The following is a 25,649-nucleotide window of genomic DNA, read 5'->3' as shown; positions in this document are numbered from 1 at the left end:
CTTTGGGGTATCTTTATGTTGAGGGCATCTATCGAAAGGTTTAAGGGTAAGGAATGGATTTAGTTTTGATGATAGATCAAGCCTTGTGATTGTGTCCTGGATTGGTTCCATTTGTGAAGGGAATCGAGATAAGTCAAGACGGTATTATTGTTTTAGATCTCATGGGTGGAGTCGCTTGTTATTTGAAGAATATGTTTGATCACTTGCAGTTTGGGTTAAATAATCACAGAGTAAAAGATTTAACTCTGTTGCACAACTCTCGTTTGAGTCTAACTGTTGCAGGGACGAGTCCTCTACTTGAAGGATTATCTGAGCCTTCTGTCAAGTATTAGTGTTGTGCAGCAATAATTGGTCGGTGATTCTATTTTCCAATGGGGACCTCAAGTTATCAGAAGATGATTAGCCAGTTGGGGAATAAGTGGAATGGATTTAATGATGGTTTAGTATGGGCGATTTGTCGGGGAGTCAGACCAATTTGAGATTTTAGACTTCAGGAAAAGTAGGGTTGGTTTTTTGCATGGGATTATGGATTTGTCTTCTTCCAGTTGGAAGGCTCTGCTTAGGTTAGGTTTGGTTGCCTTGGGAAGGCTGTTGTATGCTTAATGTTGTGTTTGAGCCCCTCGGGTTGTCGGGCATGCCGAGAATGGTAAGGAATGATTTTGAGGACAAAATCGAATTTAAATGGGGGCGAGTTGTAACACTCGGTTCTAAATCGTTTCATTGTTCGGGGCCGTGGCCCGGTCATCAGTCATCATAAGGCTTTGGGCCTTGGGGAAGAATGGATTGGGCCCTTTTTGGATGTGGGTGTCATAGTCTAAGTGATTCGGGTGTTCGTTTGTATTTCGGAGCCCAAGGGTATAATCATAATTTGATAAGTCGGTCCTTCATGAATTTTGGGTTTTCTTCGGAAAGTTCTTAGGCGGAGGTGAGTTGATAGAAGTGTAGGGCTTCTCGTCACCTTTTTGTGGATATAAAGTTCGTTGGAAACATATTTATAACGAAGAAGTTATGGCTTTCGGAAGTTTGGTGGTTTTAGAGTTAGGTCGGGTACGCGGGGTGTACACATGTGTACGCGTAGCATACTACTGGGAAGGGCAGTATGTAACGCCCGCAGATTCGGGCTAGTCAATTTAGAGACAATAACCGTCAAAACGAATTTTTGATAGAAGACTATTTAGAATAAATAATATGAACCAAGTTATAGTATATGTAACAAGGGTTTCATACATATAATGAACGCCGAAATCCGAGTTATAACGAAGAAGTTATGACCCGTCGAAATTTTACGGCAAAACCGGAACGACAACGGGAATCATAAAAACTAAGCTTGCGATAAACTACTTTTTAGCCTTAGCGATCTAAACGAAAGTCGTAGTATACATTAAATCGAGAGCGTGCATAAAAAGAACGTCCTTCTCTGACTTTGTATGATGAAGTTATGATTTTTCTAAGATTTAGCATAGCAGTGCACAACTCAGAATTCGAATTTTAGATCGACCAATTTTTATCCGACACAACCAAAATGAAAATCGAAGATCTCGTTAATAGGAGCTCAATGATAAAACGACAGATGAAAACGGACGTCGGATGACAAAGTTATGAATTTTTAACGAACTTTATTTGTCCCAGCCTGTAAAAAATATAACTTTAAAAATAAAGTCAAAATTAGCCGATGGAGTCTAAACGAAAGTTGTAGAGTACGTCTCTACCTATGTGTGGATATAAAGAACGTCGAAAATGGAGCACATATTCGAAAGTTATGAAATTTAGAAGTCGGGAATGAGCAGTTGCGAAGAGGGTGACGTGGCCGAATCTCGACCCTTGCTTGCTCCTTACGGTATTCACTTCATATCGCAACAACTAGCCTTCATACACTCAGCGTAGCACTTCGGACGTCCTACGTACTGATTACGCCTAGCGTACACCGAAGGTACGCCCAACGGTCTCGCATGCTTGGTCCAGCAGTCTCCACGTTGCCCTATCTGATGAATGACAGGTGGTCCTCGTATGCGCAACGTAGGCTTGAACGCCCTGCATACCTCCGAGGGTACGCCCAGTGTAATACGCAACTCCATCCAATAAATGGAATGCGAGGGATGCCTTGATTTCTCACACCTTAGACTCTCTTTCTCTCTCTAACCTCTCTGTAAACCCTCCCAAAGCCCTAGTAACTTCTAAGTGCTAGAGAAAATCCCCTGGAGCGCCAGAAGGCTCCGAGAAAAAGAGCTTGTTAGCTCGGAAGTTTTGCTCCCGCAGAGCTCGGTTTCTAGCAAACCTCCCGGTAAGTGAGTTATGCTTACCCTACTTTAAATATAGCTTATGTTTAAATTTATTATCGTTATTATGAACATATAAACAATATATATATATATATATATATATATATATATATATATATATATATATATATATATATATATATATATATATTATAAAATATAATATATCAAGTGTTATTATAATATCTTTTAACTACTCGCAGTACGGGGAATCTGGTTTGAAGGGCCGCATAGGGTTGTTGGATTTTAGAAGTGCTAATGCCAAAATGGTCCTGTCCTCCGGTGTTTCATGTCTGACCCCTGTGTGTACATAGTGGTTGAAAAGTATTGTTTAACGCTTATAAAACAAAATTGATCCTAATTAGTTGCAATAAATATCAGAATAAAATCTAGTTGTAATAATATTAGGTTTTGTCGAAGGAAATTATATTGTTAAGAAGCGAAGCACTGCCCGAGTTTGGAATCATCACTTTAACAAGTGAGTGCATAGTTACTTTCGTCTTACACATAAATATGAAATATTTAATATAAATTACATGCTATCTGTTCATATTATATGTGTTCTTGATCTTTATGTTGGATGAACGATTTATACATATTTTAAATGATTCAAACTGTATATATTACTTTATATCTACAAATATGTTTGGTACAACATGGGTAGATGAATGATGAGGGATGAAAGCTGATACATATGAACATTGGCAACTATGGACTTAGTGTTGGATTAGGTTTCTAGGCCTATAACTATAATTGGTGTGTACTTGATTTGATAGTAGTATGGTCCTTTTGGGTTGCCTTCACTCTAGCAACTTGACATGATGACTTTTGGAGAGAGAGGTTGAATTTATTATTTGGAATAATAAATTGATTTATTAATGTATTATGAAAACAATATATTAATTAGAAATCTTGTTATTTAATTAGTATTTAATCAGAAAGTAATTTGGAATAGTTTTGGGATTAAAGGAACTGATTAAAGGAACATGGGTTGTTTTTCCAAATCATTGATAGTTGTGAAATTGGGCTATTGGACTCGTTAGATGGGAGTGGAAGAAAAATATAGGGAGGACCTATAGGTTTCGTCTAAGGCTTCTATATGAGGAGTCCATGGGCTGCTTAAGCCTTAAGCAGGAAATTAGGGTTTCCTCCAGCAAACCCTAGCAGCCCACAGCTATATAAGGACCCCACCACCTATGATTTTCGGCCAATGCTTGCAACTCCAAACCCTAGCCAAAATTCTAAGTGCATTCCCTCCTCTTTCCTCTCATCCTTTTGCTAGTGGTGTTTGTAAGCCATTAGAGGTGCAACATTTGAGGCACTAAGCTTTCAAGAGTCAAGATCTACAAGGTGTTCTTGTTATTTCTACATAACAAGTGAAGTAAACTTCTAAACCCTAATTATATGTAGATTTCGATTTATATATGATAGATCTAGGGATTTTCTTTGGTATTCAATCTGCATATTCAACTAGTGAAAAACTTAGATCCAAAGCAATTAGGGTTGCATGAACATATAGGTTGTAGTTATGCTCAAAACCCTTTACTTAGTGCCCTATAGATAAACATTGGTAGTTGCGCCACAGCCTGTAGATGTTTTGATCAATGATGTACTCTAAACATCCTATCAGTTACGCCTAAAGGATAATATCGGCAGTTGTGCCTAATAGACAATATTATAATCCTGGCAGCTGCGCCTAATAGAGAACGTCATAATCCTGGCAGCTGCGCCTAAATGATAATATTGGCAGTTGTGCCTAATAGATAATGTTGGCAGTTGCATCGTAGGCAATAATGAACTTCGTGCCTATTCCTTAGGTTAATCCTTAGGAATGAATGAATGAAGGATAGTTGATTCTTAGGGTAGATCCTTAAGAATAAAGAAGATAATGGGGATGGTTGATTGGGTTGATTGTTTGATGATTAAACATAATAATTATATTATTGTGGGTTAAAAACCCTATGTACTCACCGGGTTTTGCCAACCTGACCCACTTAGTTTATTTGTATCACAGGTGTCGATATGAAGCTATATTACACTAAGAGATTAAAAGAGTTGTAAATCACCAGTGTAAATGAATGTAAGGTCTGTTTATGCTTATGTTTCTGTATTGATGATGACATCCCAAAATTTTAATATAAACAAAATACGTTTCTTCGAAAATGCTTTGATAGTATATTTATCATGTTTTCTGGGAAAAAATTCCGCAATATTATTCTTTATAATGAATACTCTGGTTTTCAAATAACCATAAATAAAATTTTTAAAATGACCATGAATTTGGGGATGTCACACAGTACGCGGCGCATACTGATCAGGATGGTCGCGAGTGCTCTATGGAGTACGTTGGGCGTACTCTAGTCAGACCAGAACCCTATTTTAGGGTCTCGGACCCTATTTAAGCTCCTTATCTCATGACCTAACCCTAATATCTTCAGCCTCCATCCCTCTAAATTATAGAAATCGACCCTTAGCCCCCATTTTAGTGATTCTTGAGCTTAAAAGTGATTTATATGTGTTTTTGGTGCTTGAGGAGGAAGAAGGAACTTCTTGAAGAGCCATTACTTGACTTGGAGCTTTTGGATCCAGGAGATCTAACTTCTGGAGAAATAAAGTCTCAACCTCGACAACTCTTTCTTGTAGATCTAGTTAGGTGGCACTTTGTTATGATTTTGGTCCCTTTGTGGTGGTTTTTGTGAGTAGAAGTTACTCCAGAACCTTTGAGACTCATGTTTGGCTCTTGTTGTGGTTATGGAGCCGTAAAGTTTGGATCTTGATGAGTATAAACCTTCCATGCATGATTTGGTAGTCTTTTGGTGAAGCTTACTTGGGGTTGTGATTTGGGTCCCATTAAGTCATGCTAAGTCATAAAGTTAGGAACTTTATGACTTAAGTAGTCCCTTTGAATCGGATCTGAAAATTTGGACTAAGGTCTTAAGGTATTAAGAAGTTTTTAAGACATTTTGGAGTTCATCTATAGTGTTGGGCTTCATTTAGCCATGCAAAGGTTTAAAGCCTTCGACTTTATGGATTGAGTCACTTATAGTTAGCTATTCAGAGGTTTTGGACGTCTTGGCTTAAGGGATTAAGACGCTTCTAGATTGGTGGTGGTACGTGGGATGTACCTCCTCGTATGTGGGGCGTACTTGGTTTCTTGGGCATACGCTTAGCGTACACACTAAGTATGTGGGGTGTACTCATTCAGAAGGGTTTTAGCTTTTCGGCTTCGTGTTGGGCTTTCTTTTTGGGCTTGAGTGTTTGAATTCTTAATGGACCATATGTGTACAAGTGTTTTGGACTTGGAAAATTGGTTGGGCTTTAAAGTAATGCCCATGTAAAGGGTTTGGGTTTGGAGGATTGGGCCATATTTCGGCCTTGGTTGGTTATTTGGCTTTTGGGCTTTTTTAGATTGTGAGTTTGGGCCTTAGTTTTGGACCAAGCTAAGTGAGGGGTAAGATGATCTTTTTTCCCTGAGTATGGACTATGGATATGGATTGGGACCCAAATGTTAATCGGGTTTTATTTTGATAATGACGGTTCGGGGAATCTATCAGCTAGTAGCCAGGGACCGTCTATATGATTCAGCAGTGAAAGGTGAGTCTTCTCCCGGTGCTCGTGAGTCGAAGGCACTAATGGTGGCTCACTAAATTATCTATGTATGATGCTAGCTGTCTTTGTGACTCTCACATGTTTGTATATGCCTGTGTGGTAGAATAACTATATTTGTGATGACTAGCTGGGTCTAGCTATTATTATTGTGTTATACTGTTATATGTGATTGAGATTGTTGATAGTCTCTAGGGTTGCTGATAACCCACTGGGCGTGCTGTTAGCCACTGAGACTGCTGATAGTCTCCAGGGTTGTTAATAACCCATCGTGCGTGCTATTAGCCACTCAGACTACTGTTATTATTGTGTTATGTTGTTATAGGGGATTGAGACTGATGATAGTCTCCAGGGTTGCTGATAATCTATAGTTGTCTAGTTGTGATGTGTTGTATGTGGTATTTTGGGGAACTCACTAAGTTTTGTGCTTACAGTTTGTGGTGTATGTTTTTAGGTACTTCCATATCGAAAGGGAAGGGCCCAACTTGATTGCAGCGCATACACCCATGCTTTCCACAACTTGTGATTTTGGGAGTGTACTCTGATAATTGTTTTATATTGAAATACTATTAAGTGTTTCAATAAAAGATTATTGAGTGTTTGATTATATTAAAAATGAAATTTTTTACCCTATGATTTTGGGGACGTTACATTATTCTCTCTACAATCGTATTTGTATCACTTCTAGATAATTAAGCTAAATCAAAGATCTTATTTACATTCGGTGTTCATACTAACTCTGATTTCTTTACGATTGATTAAAACATTGTCCAAACATCCTTTCAGTTTTCAGTTTTGTGTTTTTAGTTTTTGTTAGCAGGCTTTTGCGACAACATCTAAATTGCAATATGTGGGTATAATCGAACTAAGATATATTTTAAATAAATAGGAGTCAAAAATTTCATTTTATGCATCAAGGATGTGTATCTTATATTTTTGGGAGTTATGTTCCACATTTGATACGATATGAAATCTATATAAGATGTAAGAATGGATTTATTAAATATATAAGTTTAAGTTATGTAACACCCCATCTCATATCATCGTGAATTAGCATGATAAGCGACGTTATTGGCAACAATGTCAAGTACGAATGCTAGCAAGGTCCAAAACATACATATAAATGGAAGCATGTCCAAAAGGGGGGTTACATACATCGTCAAAATGCCATAAGAAAGAAACATAAACTCTCTCTCTCTCTCTCTCTATATATATATATATATATATATATATATATATATATATATATATAATGTCTTGACTATGTGGTTTCTCTCCGTGATGATAATCCAAAATGGTTATCTTTCTAGATGTTACAAAAGTCAATCTAACAGATTATGACATCTATTTCTTCACATCTTAACATGGAATGTATGTCTTATGAAATTGATACATGAAACATGTAGTGTCCCAAATTTCAAACACAAATTTTCATTTTAAATAAAAGAAATCGCCCCGTTTCATTCTCAAAGATATATAAATAACCACTTGTTTTTAGGTAACAAACCATGATGAAATAAAAGTAGCAAAAGATTGTAAATCAAATGTGCGAAAATCTCCAAAAATACATGTCCATGGATGCAATGAATTCAGGAGGTGCCCTTCCCTTGCTATCAGAACAACCTAAAAAACTTAAACTTAAACCAGTAAGCACAAAGCTTGATGAGTTCCCAAAAATACAACATACTCATGTGAATGTCATGATACCATCATAGTATCACAGTCGCTTCCATTGCTACAGTACCACTACGTTCTTTCATGTTATGATCCCTACATAGTTTTTTATATAACTGTTATGGTACCACCATAATCTTTCATACAAGAGTTATAGTACCACCATAGTCTTTAATACAAGTGATATGGCACCACCATAGTCTTTCATGCAAAATTTAGAATGACAATCTAGCATACCATGACACCTTGTGTCCTACATAGTATAGTGAGAAAACTCACCAGAATCAAAGAGTTGAATCCCAACTACTCGAAGTCCTGTAGAATCAGCTACACAAATCGCCTAAACCAATCAGATTCTAAATCCCAGTCTACAATTCAAAACCTCCAATTTAACCAAAACTCAACTTGGCCAAAAACTCAATGGTCGGTGGTTAACTGGTTAAAGTCAACAATTAGTTGTTCCTCGCATCACAACCAGCTTCCTGGCTACTTCTCGTCAACTGAATGCCAAAACAGTCGTGACTGCTCATTGCGACGTACATCCAAACAACTTAATTCATTAAGCTCTCAATCCTTAAGGTCCATATTCTAAAAGCTCATATCTGAATCTTCTAGATATTTTCATGGATAATGTCTCCAACTTTATCCATTTCCGAAGTCCAGTTAATCAAAATCTAAAACCCTAACTCTCTCGATTACCATAATAACCAAATATTCATGCATGGTTGAAATGAGTGTCAAACTTACAACTTTATAGGACCAAAATTCTAAAAATCACTTAGAACTTAAATAGTGGCAATGAAGTTTCTCAAACTCTAAGAACCTTCCCCAAATAACCATACAAGGTCTCCAAAGCATGAATAAACAACCAATGAGAAAAAAAGGTATGAACTTTATACCTTTCCTAGCTCCAAGAGGTGTGTGAGGTGCAAGTTCTAAGGTGGAAAAAATTCCTCAACCAACAAGCTCACCACCTTCTTCTTCCAAAAGACACTTTAAATCTCCAAACACCAAGAACACGTACGAGAGCACACACACATGTTAGGATTTTTTCTATGAATGAAAGAGGGTACAAATGAGAGAGAACCCTAAAATTTAGCACTAATAAATAGTTCTTAAGGCCCGAGATCAAGGGTTTTGTGCCCAGCCGTCATCGCGTCGTGACCCCTACCTGACCATGTTGTTACATAATGACGTCGCCTTTGCAACATCCAAAAGTCGCGTCGTGGTCTGCCAGAAACCTTAAAACTCAAGCATAAATGAATTCCACACAAAATCATAACATATCTGGACAAGGGTGTTAAAAAAGAAAATTGTCTCATAAGATACATACGCTTTCACACAATAAAAAAATACATTTCAAATTGCTAGCCAAAACATTTATTTAGAAACAACTGATAAACCAATTTCAAATAATAACATATTACTTGTGTATATAATGTTAATCTTAAGTATAATCGAAACATAATGAAATATAAGGAATCAGTTACTATCAGTACACGCAGATACTAATATATCGTGTTAGGTATAACAAAATAGCCCTCAAGTGGTCCTTTACCCGTAATGTTGTGGCCTTGTTTTCAGAGCTATTTCCCAAGGTATGTTCCCTTGTTTTGAAACATGTTTGTGAGGTTTGTTCCATGTTTCAAAACAATGCAGTTGTTTTCCAACAGTGGGTATCATCTCAATAGTTTCTTAAGGATATCTAAACAATTTCTTATTTATGGTCATGCGATTCATAAGTGATGAAACATGGTCAAGTACTCTTTTTTATCCAACATTTATCCATTCACACATACAATGGCGTGGTGCAACACTTTTGCATTTCAAAAAGTCGTAAGTATAAGAATAACATAATGACAATTGTCATGTTTTGGGGATATATATATATATATATATATATATATATATATATATATATATATACACTTACCTTATAAGGTTAGAATAATCTAACCGTTAATCCTATCTTCATACTTCATTTGTATCCATACATGTCTATTCAGCAAAAATAGTTTTAATTGCACCAAATAAGCCCATGAATACAAATATTAATAATAACATTCTACTTTCATATTAACCAATTCTTAATTTAATCCTTCTATCCTTAACTTTCTTTATGTCAATGTATTTAATCTATGTATTAATATTTTGTGATTTAAAATTCACATGTGCGTGTCCCTTTAACCATAGTCCCCTTGTGTTTTTTGTTTTTAAATTGTTTCCATATGTAGTCTTTTAGTATTCGCTCAACTTCTCAATGTTACTTCAAAGATACCAATACGCTTTATATTTAATTTCATGTACCTAAACAGTAGGAAATCATCATATTTTTACTACCACTCGTTCACATGTGTACCAACATGAATTATAAATTTCAATGATACCTAAAATGGATCTTCAGTTCTTACTTACAATTTCATACTTATTGCTTGTTGCAAATTATCTATTACTAGTAATGATGTTTATAAAACTTAGAACCATCTCGTGTACAATCCTTTTGGAATTTATGGACTTAAATTGCTTGAATTCCCCATTAAATCATGTTGGTCAACTTGTAACACCCTGTTCTCGGCCATTCTGTGATTTAGGGTCGTGAGCCGGAAATCGATTCCATAAAAGCTTTGAGGCCTTAAGGAGGCAATGTTTAGATCTTTTGGAAGAAGGCAATGAAGCTTATGAGACCTAAATCCTCTGGATTGTGCTTTGGGCCAAAGGGTGGCGTGGGAAGAGTCATAGGTCGGTTTCTTGCATGAGAAATGGATTTTTGTTCAAGGAGTTCTCAGTCAAATATATCTAGATATTATTGTGGGGCTTTTCAATACCTCTCTATGGATATAAAGAACATCGAAATCGGAGTTAGAACGAGGAAGTTATGGCCATTCGAAGTTGGAGGGTTTTTATGTTAAGCCTAGTACACTGGGCGTACATAGTGTATGCTAGGCGTACTAGGCAAGAGATGATCACGGAGTTGAACCTAGTACGCTGGGCGTACTAGGAGTACGCTGGGGTGTACGTAGACTGATGTCAAACCCTAATTTTTAGGGTATTGCACTTATTTAAAGGCTTTAACTCACCCTTGGTCCTCCCATAATGATGTCTCCACTCCTTCCAAACCCTAATATCAAGTGTATCCTTTTTGTGTGAGGATATGGAAGCTTAGTGGTGATTTTGGTGGCCTTTTGTTGAAGACAAAGACTAGTGAAGAAGGAGGGGTTGCTTGCAAGCTTTTGGATCCAAAAACTAATCTACTTGGTGCATATTCTAAAGGTATAAAGTTCATACCCATAAAGATTTTGCAGTTGTGATTTCAATAAATACTTAAAGTTTTAATCGAAAAATTTGGGTTGAATTTTGGGGTGTTACACAACTCAAGTCAACGGTTCTACTTAAGGTTTATAGGGCATGGTATGAACTGTACTAGCTCAAACCGAATACTACCACATGAACCATACTAACTTAAACCAAACTATCCACCGTACTATCTCAGACCGAATACTACCGCATGAACCATACCAACTCAAACCAAACTACTGGGTAGTGTTGTTTGTACGAAAAAAAAAACTATTAAAAGCTTTACATGTTTGACCAAATATTTATCCAAGTCCTAAACACATCTTATATACGTGATACAACAACTTTGCAAAAGCTCAAATGTCATATTTTTTTAATGGAATTCTGGTACTTATCCAATGAGGTTTTTGTACTAATTACTTAGAAAATTATATATACTCCTATTTTAATATTCTCGTATGGAAACAAACTTTCCTGTCTTGTTTATATTAAGCTCTCGCATACCATGATACTTATTTTATAATGTATATAATTACTTTCCATTATTTACTTCCTTTGATTCATGTGTATAACATTTTTTCCTTCTAGTCCCATAAATTTCATAAATAGTAATGTACTTTGGGTTTTGTCCTATTTCTTGTGTATACATATTTATACTTGCACTATACTTATATAAATACTTTGCATAACATATTCAATTTCATACTAATCATAATTCAATTAAGTTTAATTACGAACATTATTTTACCACATGAGAACCAAAGTAGCACCTTGTAAAGTGTTGTATGAAAGATGTTTTTGGATTTCGACCTCTTAAGTGGAAGCCGAATAGAAAACATTATAAGTGCCTAGAGATAATACAGTTAACCACAAGATTTGTAAAAATCTTGGAACGACTTTGTGTATCTCTAAAAAAACAAAACAAAACAATTGTGCGAATTAACAAAAAATACTATTAGAAATTTAAACTAAGAACATGGTAATGCTTAAAGTATCATTGTGGAAGGTCGTTATCCATTTTAAATTCATAGTATGGTAAAGAGATAAAAAAGTGACATGGGAATTAGAGTTTCCCAATGAATTTACATGTATACATGATGTGTTTCTATAAACAGTATGTGGAACAAATTTGTTAATGAATCAATAGAGTTATCAGTATCATATGTAAAACTAAATGTGATTTTTAGATATGATTAAGAGCCCAAGATATTTCTTTAAAGAAATGTGAAGAGACGTGAAAAGAAGGATATGAGGTTAGTAAAGTTATAGTGGATCCATCATCGGGGTTGAGGTTTATACATTAGATTTGATTTAAAAGAAGAAGTGTGATCTATGTACTCTACATTTATTTCATGAATGATTCAAGGGACATAAGTTATAAGGGGTGATAAAATGTAACACTCTAGTTTTAATATCATACTATTCTATATGTTGAATAATGTTTATGAGATTAACGATTATTAATGTGAACCATCTATCAATATTCAATTATGTTATGCATCAAGTTTTTGGATATTAAATTATGGTTATTGCAAGTATTTATATAAATAAACAAAGTTTATTATTCAATGGAGATATGAATTGCGTTTATATCTTTATTTTTTTGTAAGCGAATGTATATATAGCATCACCATTTTGGCCTAGAAAAATTTAATTGTTTTATGAAGTTTTATGAATAATAATAAATAATACACAATGAGAGCTAGTTAATGATATAACATCTCAAAAATCACAACCAATTTAAACTTTTCAAAACAACTCATTTACTAATAAAAGTGTTTACATAACCATTGTTTCAAAACAATATTCAAAACAAAGTCTCCCAAGATCAACAATATATAAATCAGGATATATACGACCACGCCTTCGTCTTGCCATAGTCCTCTAAAGTACCTACAACCAAACTTAAATTGTAAGCCAACGCTTAATGAGTTCCCCTAAAGTACCATCACACAATACACATATCATATATAAACAAACATGTTAGGTCCAATCAGTCATCAGACTGGAATACCCACGGGTCCACAGTCACCGAGCTAGATTACCCCTGGCGCAATTAGTCATCGGACTGGAATGCCAACATACAACAGGTTCACTTAGTCATTAGATTAGAATACCACTATACAACGGGTCCACTCAGTCATCGTACTAGAATACCCTCGGGTCCACTCAGTCATCGGACTGGAGTACCCTCGGTCTGTTGACTCACGCACATAGCAGTAATGTCTCAACCTAACATAATATATCGACATATAACAGATAACAAACATATTCAACAAACAAATAATTATGCACCCAGAAATCACAGGTACTCCTACAGATCTACCGGTCTACGCATATCAACAATTATCATATAATCATACAGATCTATCCCATACTCAACATATCATAAATGAATGTATAAAAAGATATCAATCCAATGGGCCGACCTTGGTGCCTTCAAACCACAAGTACAATGAGGAAAACTCACCTCACAATCTGACGAATAGCTGATCAATACTCTACTCCTAAATATTAGATCAACCCAAAACCCAAATATCAAAACATTATCCATTAATGTATTTTCCCCAAAATGCCCTTGGTCAAACTTGGTTAACAATCAGAAGTCAAGTCAACACCTAGCCGGGTTAACCCAGTCGAGCCAACCCAACCCAACCGAGTATGTGAGACGTACTCTTCTGTACGTTGGGCGTACTTGGTGCTTGACCTTATTACAGAACGACGATCGCATACACGCAATGTACTACTTGGCACGCCCAACGTACGCACCAGTTCAACCCTTTTCCCATTAAGAGCTTAATACTCCAAATCTTCACATCCAAAGTCAGATCCAAAGCCAAAATACCCTTAAGAGTCATAAAGTTTCCAACTTTATGACTTTGCATTCTCATTAAGTGCTTAATACACAAAATCTCAACATCTTAATGCCTTAAGACCTTCTATAGCATGAATGGAGCAAAACTAACCATCAAGACCACATTTTTATGACTTAAGACCCTTCATAAGGTCTGAAAGGACGACTTATTGGGTCAAGAACATGTCATGATCAGTAATCACCATATTTGGGACCAAAAGTTCCCTAATTGAATAAATGTCTAGATATAAAAGGAGTGATCAAGTTGTGAACTTTATACCTCTTGGAGGTTGCTAACAATAAGATAATCTCAGATCCAAGATGCTTCCAATCTCTAAGCTCTTCTCACCTTCTTCTTCTTCTTCTTCTTCTTCTTCTTCTTCTTCTTCTTCTTCTTCTTCTTCTTCTTATTCTTATTCTTATTCTTCTTCTTCAAGAGCACCACAAAAACACTCTAATGGTCTCAAAATGCACTATTCTCACTTGGGGTTTGCTTGGGGTCATTTTTCACCGAGGGAGGTTGATGAAGGAGTGAGAAATGAGGCTATAATGGTGTTTAAATATGGACCAAACCCTAAAAATTAGGGTTTGCACATTCTTCACGTATACCCTGCATACGAGGTGTACGCCCAGCATACTAGGGCGCGCCCTAGTACGCCTAGCGTACACAACATACGCTCAGGATGTTACTCCTGGATAAAATTACCATATTGCCACTATGGGTCATTTTGCAATCCTTTCAAACTCAAGGGATAGAATACATTATTATTCAAACATAGGGTTGAAATTGAAATAACCTTGACATCAAGATGTTACATTTCTCCCTTACTTGAACTAGACTTCATCCTCGAAGTAGGTCGTCGTGAAAAACTCAGGATAATGCTCCCGCATCTCAGCCTCCGACTCCCAGGTCTACTCAGAGCCTCTCCGATGTTGCCACTAAACCTCTACCAAAGATATCTCCTTGTTGTGCATGACCTTCATCTTTCTCTCCAATATATCCATCAGCCTCTCAATACAATTCAGACACTCATCGACCTAAATATCATCCAAAGGGACCACTGCTTCACTATCCAACACACACTTCTGCAACTGAGAGACATGGAAAGTGTTATGGATTTGACTGAGCTCACTTGGCAAATCCAACCGGTAGGCCACCCTGCCTACCCTAGCTATCACACGAAATGGTCTAATATACCGGGGACCCAATTTCCCTCTCGTAATGAAGCATATCACACCCTTCCAAGGTGAGACCCTGTGTAATACCATATCGCCGACCTAAAACTCTAAATATGATCGGCGCCGGTCGGCATAACTCTTTTGCCGACTATGAGTTGTATGCAGTCTCTGCTTGATCTGCTGAATAAGCTCTGTGGTCTAAAGGACTACTTCAGTCCTTCCCATGACCCCGTGACCAACCTCTCCCCAACATACCGGTGTACGACACCTCTGACCATACAAGAGCTCAAAAGGGGGGGGGGGGGACAAATGTTGGAGTTATAGCTAGAGTTGTAGGAAAACTCCGTAAGAGGTAGGTAGGAATCCAAACTCCCACTAAAATCCATAACACAAGCCCACAACATATCCTCAAGTGTCTGTATGGTCCGCTTACTCGGACCGTCGGCCCGCAGATGATAATCAGTGCTGAAATGTAGCCTTATGCCCAGTTCCTTGTGGAACTTATGGCAAAATATGGAAGTGAACAGGACATCTCAGTCTGAAACAATGGAGACCGGAACCCCATGACGAGCAAGAATCTCCTGAACATACACATCGGCCAAGTTTTCGGCCAAAAAGCTCTCTCGGATGACCAAAAAGTGGGCACTCTTGGTCAATCAATCCACGATGACCCATATAGAATCAAAACCCTTGTCAGTCTTTGACAACTTGGTGATAAAATCCATGGAGATATGTTGCTACTTCCACATGGGAACCTCTAAAGGCTGCAGCTTGCCATGTGGCCTCTGATGCTCGACCTTGACCATCCTACAGGTCAAGCGTCACTCTACATACCGGGTTGTCTCCCTCTTCATACACGACCACCAGTAACTTAATCTCAAATCATGATACATCTTGGTAGCTCTCGGGTGTATAGAAAAGCGAGACATATGAGCCTCCTCCAACACTATCTGCCTGATCCCGCCAGAAATTGGAACCTAAAGCCGACCACACCGGGTCAACAACCCCCGACTATCGGTGACAAACCTGTCAATCTTTTCCCTGATCCTTTCCTGCTTCCAGTTCTCCCTCCTAACTCCATGTGCTTGTGCCTCTATGATCAAATCCAAAAGTGGAGAATCAACGAATATCCTCATACACATCTCTCCCGCTGAAGGTACAGCCGACTTGCGGCTCAAGGCGTCCACTACCACATTCGCTTTACCCGGATGGTAAAGGATCTCGCAGTCATAATCCCGGACCACGTCCATCCATCTAGGCTACCTCATGTTTAGGTTCAGTTGGTCCATAAGATATCACAAACTCTTGTGATCCGTGTAAATGGTACAACGGACCCCATAAATATAATGTATCCAAATCTCGAGGTCCAAAACTACTGTCCCAACTCTAGGCCATGAGTAGGATATTGTGCCGCATGCGACTTCAATTGCTGAGAAGCATAAGCAATCACTCGACCCCTATGCATAAGGACCACCCCCAAACCAATGATGGATGAATCACAAAATACCATGAAATCCTCAACACCCTCCAAAAGGGTCAATACCGGGGCCTCACATAATCTCTAACGTAGGGTCTCAAATGGCAACTGCTGCTCAGGGCCCCATCGAAAATCTAATCCATTCCTCGTCAGAAGAGTGAGGGGAACAACAATCTTAGAGAAATCCTGGATAAATCTCCGATAATATCCCGCTAAACCTAAGAAACTCCTAATCTTTGAGGGAGATTTTGGAACCTCCCATTGCATCACAGTCTCGATCTTGGCCAGATCGACCAAAATCTCATTTTGGCTAACGAGGTGTCACAGGAATTGGACCTCTCATAACCAAAACTCACACTTCGAGTACTTAGATACAATTGCTCTCGCCTCAACACTCCCAAAAGCTCTCGAAGGTGCTCCTCGTGTTGCTCTCTGGTATTGGAATACACCAAGATATCATCAATGAACACATAACTGATCGATCGAGCATCGACCTGCATACCTGATTCATCAAATCCATAAACACTGCAGAAGTATTGGTGAGCCCAAATGACATCACCATGAACTTGTAATGCCCATGATGAATCTGATACGTGGTCTTCTCTACGTCCTCCTTTCTCATCCTCACCTGATGATACCCCAACCTCAAGTCAATCTTGGAGAACCAAGATGCACCCTAAAACTGATCAAAGAGGTCATCAATCTATGAAAAGGGATAACGGTTCTTCACCGTCAACTTTTTCAACTCCTGGTAATCAATGCACATCCGGTGTGAACTATCCTTCTTCTCGACGAACAAAATCGACACCACATGGCGAACTACTCGACCTGATGAACTGCTTGCCTAACAACTAATGAAGCTGAGAGGAAAACTCCTACATCTCGAGTAGTGCCAAGCGGTATGGCGCCTTGGAAATTGGAGCCACACCTAACACTAGATTAATCCTGAACTCAACCTGCCGCTCAGGAGGCACATTGGGAAACTCCTCCAGAAACAAATCAACAAACTCCCTAACAACTGGCACCTCTGAAACTGAAGTCTGCTCCATACCTGAGTATCGACCACATAGGAAATTAACCCATACACCGATGTTGAATATACTGCCAAGCCCTGGCTGCCGAACAAAATCCTGAACCAAACTCGGTACCCTCTCCATAGATAACCAGTTCTCCCCCCACTCGGGGTGCAAACTACTACTCACTGGCCCTCTCAGTCTATCATAGCACCAAACCTGCTCAACCAGTCTATCCTCACTATCACGCATACATCCCCCATGGGGATATGGATCAAATATATCAGATAAGGCACCCCGAAGATCTCCAATTTACAACCTTGATACATTCTGGATGCAGAAATCCCATGTTCGTTGGCGATAGAAACCCGCAACAGAAACTCCAACTCCCCAATAGGCATATCAAACTCCATAATGAACATTTGGTATACAAAAGACCGACTCACACATGGGTCAAAAAGCACAAGAGCAGGCAAAGAGTTCACCGGGAAGGTACCTAACAAAATCATAAACATAAGGATACCATAACATAATCGACATAACAATAAATAGAAACATACCAGTAACAATGTCTGGCGCTGCCCTGGCCTCCTATGTCATGAGCAGAAAAGCGCGACCTCGAGCCCTCGGGGGCTTCGCTCTACCCTGGCTTCCATCAGTGATCCTCGGAGTAGTCGACACTGGAATATGTATCGGGTATCTATCGGTCAAGCAGTAAGTAAGGGACAAGTGGCCTTCACATGGCCTACCAGGTCACAATGATAGCAAATCCTGGTGTTGGGTACTAGAGCCTGCTGACGGCAGTCCCTTGTAATGTGGCCCTGCCTACCATATTTGTGGCATCCAGAAGAAGATCGGTAAGCATCATCATGAACCTTGCCTCACTTCCCACAAGTGCGACCCCTCAGACTCCTAGATCTCACATCAGCGACCTTGAAATACTTTGTCGCAGGCTGTAACTGCATCGGGGCCTGCCTCTGCTCCCTCTTCTAGAGCTCCATCTCAATCTCCCGCAGCCTAATGGCCTCCTGCAACTCCACTAGTGTACCATATCATTGTGTGGACACAAACTGTCAGATGTCCGTCTTGAGCATGCTCAAGTATCGAGTCATCCGAGCTTGCTCAGAAGCAGAAAAATTAGGGCAAAACATAGCTCTCTCTGTAAACATCATGGTGATCTCCGTCACCGAATCGGTTCCTGATCTCATATCCAAATACTTCAAAGCCACCTTCTCCCGCTTCATCAATGGAACACACCTCGAGCGGAACATCTCAGAGAACTGTTCCCATCATACTATAACTCTCTGCTATGGAGGTCTGGATAGAACCAAATGATCGGACCTAAGAAGGTTCAGAGCGCACTTGACCCTCTACTAATCTAGGTAGGAGCAAGTAAATAAACATCCCTCAATATCTGACAGCCACCACATGGAAATGATCGGATCATGAACACCGTCAAACACCGGGGGCTTCGTATTGTCGACGTCCCAGTACTGGAAAGCTCTCCCAGCGCCAATCCTTGTTGTAGCGACTGTCGTGGTAGCAGCAACAACGACAGTCTTAGAAAGTGCAACATAACGGTCATCAAAGAAATCTATCATGGGGGTCTTGATAGACCCAAAAAACTCTGGTATCTACCCCCGGACAATAGAAACAACCTCAGCATGAATCATCTCCCTGACTTGATCCTCGGTCAACCCTGGCCTATCCTAGCCACTCGCTCCTAATCTGGATCCGCTCGTGAACACCATATTGAAAATAAACCAGAGAGATATCAGATAAAATGCATATCATACCATAGGAACCATTCCTCGACAAAACCCTAAGGGTTGTGACTTCCCTGTTATGCGTACAGGTCCTGTGCTTCCAACAGTACGGGCCCATACTACCTTTAGCACCTACCCGTATCTGTCTTAGAAGATCATCAAAAAAAACCCTAACAACACTTACTAGAATACGCATACACCCTATTCTCAATTCCTAGAGAAAGGTTAGACATCCCTCGACTGGTTGACTAACCCTACATAACCCATCCATGAAACTTCCACTAACCCCGCAACACTCGTGTATGCAAATCATACATAACAATGGATCCCATATACGGTCGAATACTTTATTCTATCCTAAGCCCACAACCAAACAAGGAATATAAAATAAGGCCAAATCAAACATTCTTAGGCTATAAAATCTTAGTTATGTACAATTTTGATGCATACACTAAGAAACTACAGTAATGATGTCAATTTCATACAAGGAAGAACCCTAGGCTATCAGGCAACATATAATCAGGCAATTCTTTCATGCAATTCCTGAAGATCCCTAGCCTATCAGTAGCATGACGTTCTAACATAACATAATATCAAATAATAGTGTGATAACTTGGGTTCTACTTACTGACTCCCGCAGATCGTACACATCACATACTTTCTTGATTGTTGTTTAAAACAATTTCAAAAATCATTTTTTAAAAACCTTTGCAGTTCCTTAGTTCGAGACTGGATTCGCACGAATGTTCCTCCAATTCACTCCAACCAAGGCTCTGATACCAACTTGTACCATCTCAAAAATCACAACCAATTTAAACCTTTCAAAACAACCCATTTACTAATAAAAGTGATTACATAACCATTGTTTTCAAAACATTATTCAAAACAGAGTCTCCCAAGATCAACAATATATAAATCAGGATATGTACGGCCACGCATTCGCCTTGTCATAGTCCTCTAAAGTACCTACAACAAAACTAAAACTTTAATCCAACGCTTAATGAGTTCCCCTAAAGTACCATCACACAATACACATATCATATATATGATGGGTTTTGGTCATAAGACATCCTATGTGCTCATACAAACCCTAATGCTTGGATCTAGGTTTCTCTATTGTACATGCAAATTATCCAAAGCTATAAACCCTAATTCTAGCATACAAGTAATCATATTAACATAAGAATAGGTTTATAATATTACCTTGATTGTTATGTAGCAATAGCAATCCCAAATTTCCTTGTATCGACTTTGGAAGGCTTAGAGTCACAAGTGTCACTCCTCTAATGGTTTACAAACACCATAAGCAAGAGGATGAAGAGGAGAGAGGATGGAGGCTGCAAAAACCATGTGAAAACCCTAGCAAGAAGCTTAGCCACGTTTTTGGTCCTTAAGGGATCTATATATAGTGAGGCAATTAGGGTTATCTAACAAGGAAACCCTAATTTAGTTGCTTAAGCCCTAAGCAACCCATGGAGCCCTTTCCGTAAGGCCTTGGACGATTTCATATGGGCTTCCCCATAGAATTCGTCCACCTTATAATAAAAGGCAATCCATGGCCCAAATTGCAATTATCTTATAATTACAATTCCAGTCCCTTAAGTTTAATTAATCTCTTTTAGTCACAAAACTAATTACCAATTAATTATTGACTAATATTAATTAAACAATATGATTTCTCCTTTAATATATTATTGTCATAATATATTAATAAATCATATTTAATCCTTTCTCTCCATAATTCATCCTATCAAGTTGCTTTGGTGAAGGCAACCCAAAAGGACCATGCACCATCGGGTCAAGTACATACCAAAATAGTTATGGACTTAGACATTAATCCAACAATATAAACAAGCATGTTGGGTCCAATCAATCATCGGATTGAAATGACAACATATAATAGGTCCACTCAGTCATCAGATTCGAATACCAATATATAACGGGCCCACTCAGTCATTGGACTAGAATACCCTCGGGTCCACTAAGTCATTAGACTGGAATACCACCGGTTTGTTGACTCACGCACATAGCAGTAAAGTCTCGACCCAACAACATATGTCGACATATAATAGATAACAAACATATTCAACAAAAAGACAATCATACAACCAGAAATCACAGGTAGTCCTATAGATCTACCAGTCTATGCATATCATCAACTATCATATAACCATACAGATCTATCCCATACTCAGCATATCATAAATCAACGTATAATATGATATCAATCCAATGAGTTGGCCTTAGTTCCTTCGACCCACAAGTATAGTGAGGAAAACTCACCTCACAATCTGACGACAGCTGATCAATACTCTGCTCCTAAATATCGGATCAACCCAAAAACCTAAATGTCAAAACATTATCCATTAATAATATTTTTCCCAAAATGCCCTTGGTCAAACTTGGTCAATGGTCAGAAGGCAAGTCAATACCTAGCTGAGTCAACCCAGCTGAGCCAACTCGACCGAGTTGACCTAGCCCAGTATGTTGGGCGTACTCTTCAGTACGCGAGGCGTACTTGGTGTTTGACCAGATTACAGGATGCTAACCGCGTACACGCAACGTACCACTTGGTACACCTAGTGTGTGCGCCAGTTCAACATTTTCCCCATTAAGAGCTTAATACTCCAAAACACACTCAAGAGTCAAAAGTTTCCAACTTTATGACTTTGCATGCCCATTAAGTGCTTAATACACAAAATCTCAACATTTAATGCCTTAAGACCTTCTATAGAATGCATGGAGCAAAACTAACCATTAAGACCAAATTTTTATTACTTAAGACCCTTATTAAGGTCTGAAAGACGACCTATTGGTTCAAGAAGATGTCATGCTCAAGAATCACCATATTTAGGACCAGAAGTCCCCTAAATGAAGAAATGTCTTGTAGGTTGCTAACAAGAAGATAATCTCATATCCAAGATGGTTCCAAGATCCAGTCTCTTCTCACTACCTTATTCTTCTTCAAGAGCACCACCAAAACAATCCAATGGGCTCAAAATGCACTCTTCTCACTTAGAGTTTTCTTGGGGTCGTTTTTCGCAGAGGGAGTCTGATGAAGGAATGAGAAACAAGGTTATAATGGTGTTTAATTATGGACCAAACCATAAAATTAGGGTTTACACATTCTTCACGTACACCCCGTGTACAAGGTTTACCCCCAATGTACTAGGGCGCGCCCTAGTACGCCTAGCGTACACAACGTACGCTAAACGTAGTGCTTCTAGATAGAATTACCATATTGCCACTATTGGCCATTTTGAAATCCTTTCAAACCCAAGGGCTATATTACAATATTATTTAAACATAGGGTTGAAATTGAAACTACGTTGACATCGGGATGTTACAAATGAAATCATTAAATTAATTATTTAAAGTGAGAAAAAGTTTAGGAAATTAGGATTGATTGGGTTAAATTAATAAAAATTATAAAAAACACATATGTTCAAGTTAATTAACCTATTTTACTACTTACTTTGTTAATAAACTAGGTATATAAATGACTAGTCATAATTTGGTATCGCTTTGTAGTCAAATAAGGAAAATAAGAAATAAAGGGACTGAATGTGACAAGTAGTCAAATTTTAAAATATTAAGTTTGTCTTCCCTCTTCACTATCATCGGAGATTGACTTTGAGATTGGTTTATAGAGAAAATGTGTTGATTTTGGTAGCATAGATGTAACACCCGCAGATTCGGATAGCCAATTTAGAGTCAATAAGTGTCAAAAATAACATTTTTTGATAGAAGATTATTTAGAATAAATAATATTAACCAGTCTATAGTATATGTCACAAGGGTTCCGTAGATATAAATAACGCTAAAATCCGAGTTATAACGAAGAAGTTATAACCTGTCGAAGTTTTACGGGTAAACCGTTAAGATACCGTGTAACATAAAAAGTGAATTTTTGAAAAATTACTTTTTAGACTTAGCGATTTGAAATAAAGTTGTAGTATACGCTAAACCGAAAGCATGTATAAAAAGAACGTCTAAATCTGACTTCGTATGAGGAAGTTATGATTTTTCTAAGATTTAGCATAATAGTGCACAACCCGAAATTCGAATTTTAGATTGATCGATTTTTAGCCGACACAATCTAAACGAGAATTGGAGATCTTGTTAATAAGAACTCAACAATATAAATACATACGAAAACGGATGTTGGATGACAAAATTATGAATTTTTAACGGATTTTAACTGTCTAAGTATGTTAAAATATAACTTTAAAAATAAATCAAAATTAGCCGACGGATCTAAAGAAAAGTTGTAGATTACATCTCCACCTACGCGTGGATGTAAAGAACGTCTAAAGCGGAGCTCGTATGCGAAAGTTATGGAATTTAGAAGTCGGGAATAAGCTGATGTGAAGGAGGGTGACATGGCTTAATCTCAACCCTTGCTTTCTCCCCACAGTCTCACATGCGGAGCTGACAGCTTCCCCCTTGTATGCATAGTGTACTGAGTACACACAGCATACTCCGAGGAGTACGTCCAGCGTAGTCCGAAGCCAGCTCCTATAAATGGGTGCGAGGTTCTCCTCAATTCTTCACACCTCAACCTTTCTTTCTCTCTCAAACATATCTCTAAACCTCTCCTAATCCCTAGTACTTCCCAATTACTAAGAGAAAAGTCCCGGAACGCTAGAAGACTCTGATAAGAAGAGATTTCGGCTCAGAAGTTCTTCTTCGTAGAGCTCGGTTCCTAGCCAAACCTCCTAGTAAGTGAGTTATGCTTACCATAATTTAAGTATAGCTTATGTTTAAGTTCAATATCGTTATTATGAACCTGTAAACAATATATGTATTATAAAATATAATATACAAAGTGTTATTATAATATCTTTTAACTACTCGCGGTATAGGGAATCTGGTTTGAAGGGCCGCATAGGGTTGTTGGATTTCAGAACAACTTAAATGCCAAAAATGGTCCTGCCCTCCGGTGTTTCATGTCTAGCTCCTGTCTGTACATAGTAGTTGAAAAATATGGTTCAACACTTATAAAACAATATCGCTCATAAGTATTAGCGATAAATATTAGACTAAAATCTAACGGTAATGATACTAGGTTTTGTTGAAGGAAAATAGAATTGTTAGAAGTGGAGCGCTGCCCGAGTTTGGAATCATCACTTTGACAAGTGAGTGCATAGTCCCTTTCATGAACATGAATTTAATACAAGTATTGATTAAAGAATTAATATATGTTTGTATGTGAAATATTTGTTATTGTCTGAAATACGTGTTAAAAGCATATCTTATAATATATGATGGTTTAGGATACAGAGCAAACCTAAATTAATTAAGATGGATATCGAGTAGTATCTCCTTATGAGTATGGGTGAGATATACACGGAGGGTCGAACTTTAAGATTTGTCATTGATCCGAGAGCATGAATTAGACATAGTCATTTGTCCTTAGTCCGAGAGTATGGAGAGGACATAGTTATTTGTCATTAATCCGCAAGCATGGATTAGACATACCCAATTGTCCCTAGTCCGAGAGTATGGAATGAGAATAATTATTGATATGAGAGTATGGATTAGACATACTGGATCCGAAAGTACGGATTAGGTATAGAGGTTAATTTTTGATCCAAGAGTATAGATCGTATCATCGTGAGGAGCGACGGGGTGGGGTAAAATTGCTTATATGAGGTGAAATTGTATATATTGTGAGTTCTAAAACACACACACACACACACACACACATATATATATATATATATATATATATATATATATATATATATATATGACATAACATCGTGGGATTGAAATCCCTTTGTACTCACTAGGTTTCCCAACCTGACCCATTCAATTTATTTGTATCACAGGTATCGATACAAGGATACATTACACTGAGAGATTAAAGGAGATGTAAATCATTAATGTGAATGAATGTAAGGTCTTTTTATGCTTATGTTTCTGTATTGACGATGGCATCCCAATGTTTTAATATAAACAAAATACATTTATTCATAAATGGTTTGATAATATATTTATCATGTTTCCAGGGAACAAATTCCGTAATATTATTCTTTAAAATGGATACTCTAATTTTTAAATAAGCATAAATAAAATTTTTAAAATGACTTTGAATTTGGGGATGTCACAATAGATATGGGCTGATGCTAGATTGAAGCTCTCTTCGAGGCTTGGTGATAGAATCACCAATATGAGCATGAGGATGTAACAATCTAGTTATTTTTCCCATTTTAATATCTAGAGGTTGGATTCCATTATAAATATGAAATCTTAATACGATTTTAATATTAGTTTGAGTTTTTAGGTTTATTCTAGTTAATTAGTCATTATCAACAACATCATTTAATGTTGCTTAAAATCTAGTTTATAAGTTGTTTGAAGCGTATGAGCCCTATAATAATGAATAGTTGACCCACGAGCTTTGATAGATGAAAGTAATGACTTGATTAGGTTATAAATGTGATTTGTAAGTTCATTCTAGTTATGGTAACCACTATCTACACCCTTATTTGTTTAATGATT

This window comes from Lactuca serriola, chromosome 6 (assembly GCF_051521515.1).
Source record: "Lactuca serriola cultivar US96UC23 chromosome 6, Lser_US96UC23_V15, whole genome shotgun sequence".
Lineage (NCBI taxonomy): Eukaryota > Viridiplantae > Streptophyta > Magnoliopsida > Asterales > Asteraceae > Lactuca > Lactuca serriola.
The sequence above is the reverse complement of the archived record's forward strand: the minus strand, read 5'-3'. Positions refer to the sequence as shown.